This window comes from Oncorhynchus clarkii, chromosome 17, assembly GCF_045791955.1.
Source record: "Oncorhynchus clarkii lewisi isolate Uvic-CL-2024 chromosome 17, UVic_Ocla_1.0, whole genome shotgun sequence".
Classification (NCBI taxonomy): Eukaryota; Metazoa; Chordata; class Actinopteri; order Salmoniformes; family Salmonidae; genus Oncorhynchus; species Oncorhynchus clarkii.
In genome coordinates, this window is record NC_092163.1 from 23,219,316 (window position 1) to 23,224,594 (window position 5,279).

Genomic DNA, 5,279 nt, shown 5'->3' on the forward strand with positions numbered 1-5,279 from the left:
TGCCAAATGTGATTCCAACATTTGTTGTGAATACTTATGTAAATTAGATATTTCTCTATTTCATTTTCAATAAATTAGCAAAAATACCTATAAACATGTTTTCACCTTTTCATTATGGGGGTAATGTGTCTACCAATAGATAAGTGACAAATGTTTTTTTTCCAATTTTGAATTAAGGATGTGGCTTATTAGAAGATCCAGGATATCTTACTGCTGTTCACTCTATTGGGAGTGTTGTTATCAAGCTCACTCAATGAAGCTAGCTCAAGATGGTACGTCTAGTGTGTGTGTGTGGACATGTGTACTACTATTACTGCTCAGTGTAATCTGATGTAATTTGCTCTGCATGCACTGCATCTGTATTATGGTCAAGTTCACATTGTTCACACTGAATAGAAACACAAAATAAAACAATATTATGAAACATGTATGATGTAATTGAAACACTGCTAAACATGTAAGATTAATAAAAAACGACTAAACATGTCTTATGCTTGATAGTTTATTGGAGAATCACAATATGACAGGTCAACCATACAACCATTCAATTATTTTATCCACTAACTTGACCAACCAACTATCCTGTGTCAGGACATAAAGTACATGTTCATGGATAAAACATATATTCTTCAGAATGTTGAAGAGTTCTTCTCAGTACCAAAGTACCAATTAACTGTATTACTGTTGTTGTTTTTTGACAATCATTGATTGATGGTTGTTGGAATGATTCACTGAGGTAATGTTAGTGATGACTTCAGAGGTGATAGCTGATTTCATATTGAGACTGAAAAGGATCCTTGGCATCCCCATGCTGGTCGCTTCTCACCCAACAAGGTCCTTGGCTACGTTCCAAAGCTCGCCCCAAACTGTTGAATAGAGTTTTAAATCATCTTTATGGAAAATACCTTTTTTAAAAGCTAAACATTTGAAAGATTTCAACATAAGTGACTACCTCTTGAAACTACTGTTGTAAGACCCGTATTTGACTACCATTTAAAAAATATTTTCCCTCTACGAAACATGATGCTAATTAACTGTAGAGATGGAGTTAGCCATGTTACTCCCTCCGCATTTCCTACCACCCTCTGCTAACCTCCCGTTGATAATTTACTGTTGCTCAGAAAGACAGGCAGATAGATAGATAGATAGATAGATAGATAGATAGATAGATAGATATTTTATTTCACCTTTATTTAACCAGGTAGGCTAGTTGAGAACAAGTTCTCATTTACAACTGCGACCTGGCCAAGATAAAGCATAGCAGTGTGAACAGACAACAACACATAGTTACAGTGCCTTGCGAAAGTATTCGGCCCCCTTGAACTTTGCGACCTTTTGCCACATTTCAGGCTTCAAACATAAAGATATAAAACTGTATTTTTTTGTGAAGAATCAACAACAAGTGGGACACAATCATGAAGTGGAACGACATTTATTGGATATTTCAAACTTTTTTAACAAATCAAAAACTGACAAATTGGGCGTGCAAAATTATTCAGCCCCCTTAAGTTAATACTTTGTAGCGCCACCTTTTGCTGTGATTACAGCTGTAAGTCGCTTGGGGTATGTCTCTATCAGTTTTGCACATTGAGACCGAATTTTTTTCCCATTCCTCCTTGCAAAACAGCTCGAGCTCAGTGAGGTTGGATGGAGAGCATTTGTGAACAGCAGTTTTCAGTTCTTTCCACAGATTCTCGATTGGATTCAGGTCTGGACTTTGACTTGGCCATTCTAACACCTGGATATGTTTATTTTTGAACCATTCCATTGTAGATTTTGCTTTATGTTTTGGATCATTGTCTTGTTGGAAGACAAATCTCCGTCCCAGTCTCAGGTCTTTTGCAGACTCCATCAGGTTTTCTTCCAGAATGGTCCTGTATTTGGCTCCATCCATCTTCCCATCAATTTTAACCATCTTCCCTGTCCCTGCTGAAGAAAAGCAGGCCCAAACCATGATGCTGCCACCACCATGTTTGACAGTGTGTTCAGGGTGATGAGCTGTGTTGCTTTTACACATAACATTTTGCATTGTTGCCAAAAAGTTCAATTTTGGTTTCATCTGACCAGAGCACCTTCTTCCACATGTTTGGTGTGTCTCCCAGGTGGCTTGTGACAAACTTTAAACAACACTTTTTATGGATATCTTTAAGAAATGGCTTTCTTCTTGCCACTCTTCCATAAAGGCCAGATTTGTGCAATATACGACTGATTGTTGTCCTATGGACAGAGTCTCCCACCTCAGCTGTAGATCTCTGCAGTTCATCCAGAGTGACCATGGGCCTCTTGGCTGCATCTCTGATCAGTCTTCTCCTTGTATGAGCTGAAAGTTTAGAGGGACGGCCAGGTCTTGGTAGATTTGCAGTGGTCTGATACTCCTTCCATTTCAATATTATCGCTTGCACAGTGCTCCTTGGGATGTTTAAAGCTTGGGAAATCTTTTTGTATCCAAATCCGGCTTTAAACTTCTTCACAACAGTATCTCGGACCTGCCTGGTGTGTTCCTTGTTCTTCATGATGCTCTCTGCGCTTTTAACGGACCTCTGAGACTATCACAGTGCAGGTGCATTTATACAGAGACTTGATTACACACAGGTGGATTGTATTTATCATCATTTGTCATTTAGGTCAACATTGGATCATTCAGAGATCCTCACTGAACTTCTGGAGAGAGTTTGCTGCACTGAAAGTAAAGGGGCTGAATAATTTTGCACGCCCAATTTTTCAGTTTTTGATTTGTTAAAAAAGTTTGAAATATCCAATAAATGTCGTTCCACTTCATGATTGTGTCCCACTTGTTGTTGATTCTTCACAAAAAAATACAGTTTTATATCTTTATGTTTGAAGCCTGAAATGTGGCAAAAGGTCGCAAAGTTCAAGGGGGCCGAATACTTTCGCAAGGCACTGTACATATGGAGTAAACAAAAAACAAGTCAATAACACAGTAGAAAAAAAGAAAAAAAGTGTCTATATGCATTGTGTGCAAAAGGCATGAAGAGGTAGGCGAATATTCACAATTTAACAGATTAACACTGGAGTGATAAATGATCAGATGAACATGTGCAGGTAGAGATACTGGTGTGCAAACAAGCAGAAAAGTACATAAAATAAAAAGAGTATGGGGATGAGGTAGGTAAATTGGGTGGGCTATATAACGATGGACTATGTACAGCTGCAGTGATCGGTTAGCTGCTCAGATAGCAGATATTTAAAGTTGGTGAGGGAGATAAAAGTCTCCAACCACAGCAATTTTTGAAATTCGTTCCTTTCACAGGCAGCAGAGAACTCGAATGATCAGTGAGATACACCTGCTGGAGCGTGTGCTACGGGTGGGTGTTGCCATCGTGACCAGTGAACTGAGATAAGGCGGAGCTTTACCTAGCATGGACTTGTAGATGACCTGGAGCCAGTGGGTCTGGCGACGAATATGTAGCGAGGGCCAGCCGACTAGAGCATACAGGTCGCAGTGGTGGGTGGTATAAGGTGCTTTAGTAACAAAACGGATGGCACTGTGATAAACTGCATCCAGTTTGCTGGGTAGAGCATTGGAAGCTATTTTGTAGATGACATCGCTGAAGTCGAGGATCGGTAGGAGAGTCAGTTTTACTAGGGTAAGTTTGGCGGAGTGAGTGAAGGAGGCTTCGTTGCGGAATAGAAAGCTGACTCTGGATTTGATTTTAGATTGGAGATGTTTGATATGAGTCTGGAAGGAGAGTTTACAGTCTAGCCAGACACCTATGTACTTATAGATGTCCACGTATTCTACGTCGGAATCATCCAGGGTGGTGATGCTAATCGGGCATGCGGGTGCAGGGAGCGAACGGTTGAAAAGCATGCATTTGGTTTTTCTAGCGTTTAAGAGCAGTTGGAGGCCATGGAAGGAGTGTTGTATGGCATTGATGCTCGTTTGGAGGTTAGATAGCACATTGTACAAGGAAGGGCCAGAAGTATACAGAATGGTGTCGTCTGCGTAAAGGTGGATCAGGGAATCGCCCGCAGCAAGAGCAACATCGTTGATATATACAGAGAAAAGAGTCGGCCCGAGAATTGAACCCTGTGGCTCCCCCATAGAGACTGCCAGAGGACCGGACAACATGCCCTCCGATTTGACACACTGAACTCTGTCTGCAAAGTAGTTGGTGAACCAGTCTGCCGATAAGAATATGCCGAGATAGATAGATAGATAGATAGATAGATAGATAGATAGATAGATAGATAGATAGATAGATATAGATATAGATAGATAGATAGATAGATAGATAGATAGATAGATAGATAGATAGATAGATAGCTTACATGGTGCTTCATCTTCTGAGGCGCTGGTCTTCAGAGCAGCCAACTTTGCCAAAAAGGCAGCCTTTCCACCTTTTACATCATCCTCCTGCAGGAGAGCTGACGAAGAATGATTTTTAATTTTACTAAATTATATCAGATTAAACCCGGGCAGTAAAGTAGTACACATTCACAAACAAGACATACCTTCCTCAGAGTTATCTTCAGTGAGGGAGCTTGCTAACAGGACACCCACTAGAGCGAACAGCAGTAACATACTCTGGATCTTCATCCTTTGCTAAAACACATAGAGCACATCTTGTTAACACACACACACACACACACACACACACACACACACACACACACACACACACACACACACACACACACACACACACACACACACACACACACACACGTCCACCTACACCTCTCCATCCATTCCTACCTGCCCACTCTTGCCACAACTGCTATACACCTTTGCAAAGAAGATTCTCAGTGAAAACAAACATACCTCTTACAGTTGGACGATGCTGTCTGATTGATGGCTGTTTATCTGGAAGATGTCTTCTGGTCTTCAGTAGTAGTGTGGTGTCTCTCTGCCCTCTGCAGCCCTGTTTTATACTCTTTCTGCAGCTACTGTACCTGCCCCACCCATCCACACCTCTCACAGCCGATTAACAAGCAAAATGACATAACTCCCATGGCGATAACCGCAATCATGCACAGCCTGAAGTTTATGACCTCCCTCCAGGCAAAACTTCTGTCAATAATATGGTTTCCTAGTTATTTCAACTGAATTTCTGACCTGGAGCTTGGATAGACTTGAATTTATAAATGGTGGTAGCAATTTATTTTAAGGTTGTATCCATAATCCATTCATAACACATTTATGAAACCAATCATTAAACCTTTTTATTCATTTTATTATAACTTTATTTAACCAGGTTAGTCTCGTTGAAATAAAAATATCATATTCAAGAGAGACCCGGAACAAGACAGCAACT

The 5,279-nt window shown here is 40.5% G+C and overlaps 1 long non-coding RNA gene across 1 annotated transcript; it reads right to left on the bottom strand.

Annotated features, from left to right (window-relative positions):
• Nucleotides 1–486: 486 nt before the first annotated feature.
• Nucleotides 487–4,853, bottom strand: LOC139369657 (uncharacterized). The gene is made up of 4 exons (XR_011627055.1): nucleotides 4,787–4,853; nucleotides 4,477–4,567; nucleotides 4,294–4,389; nucleotides 487–866 (listed from the first exon to the last, which is right to left on the bottom strand). It is a non-coding gene; the product is annotated as an uncharacterized lncRNA (long non-coding RNA).
• Nucleotides 4,854–5,279: the final 426 nt, after the last annotated feature.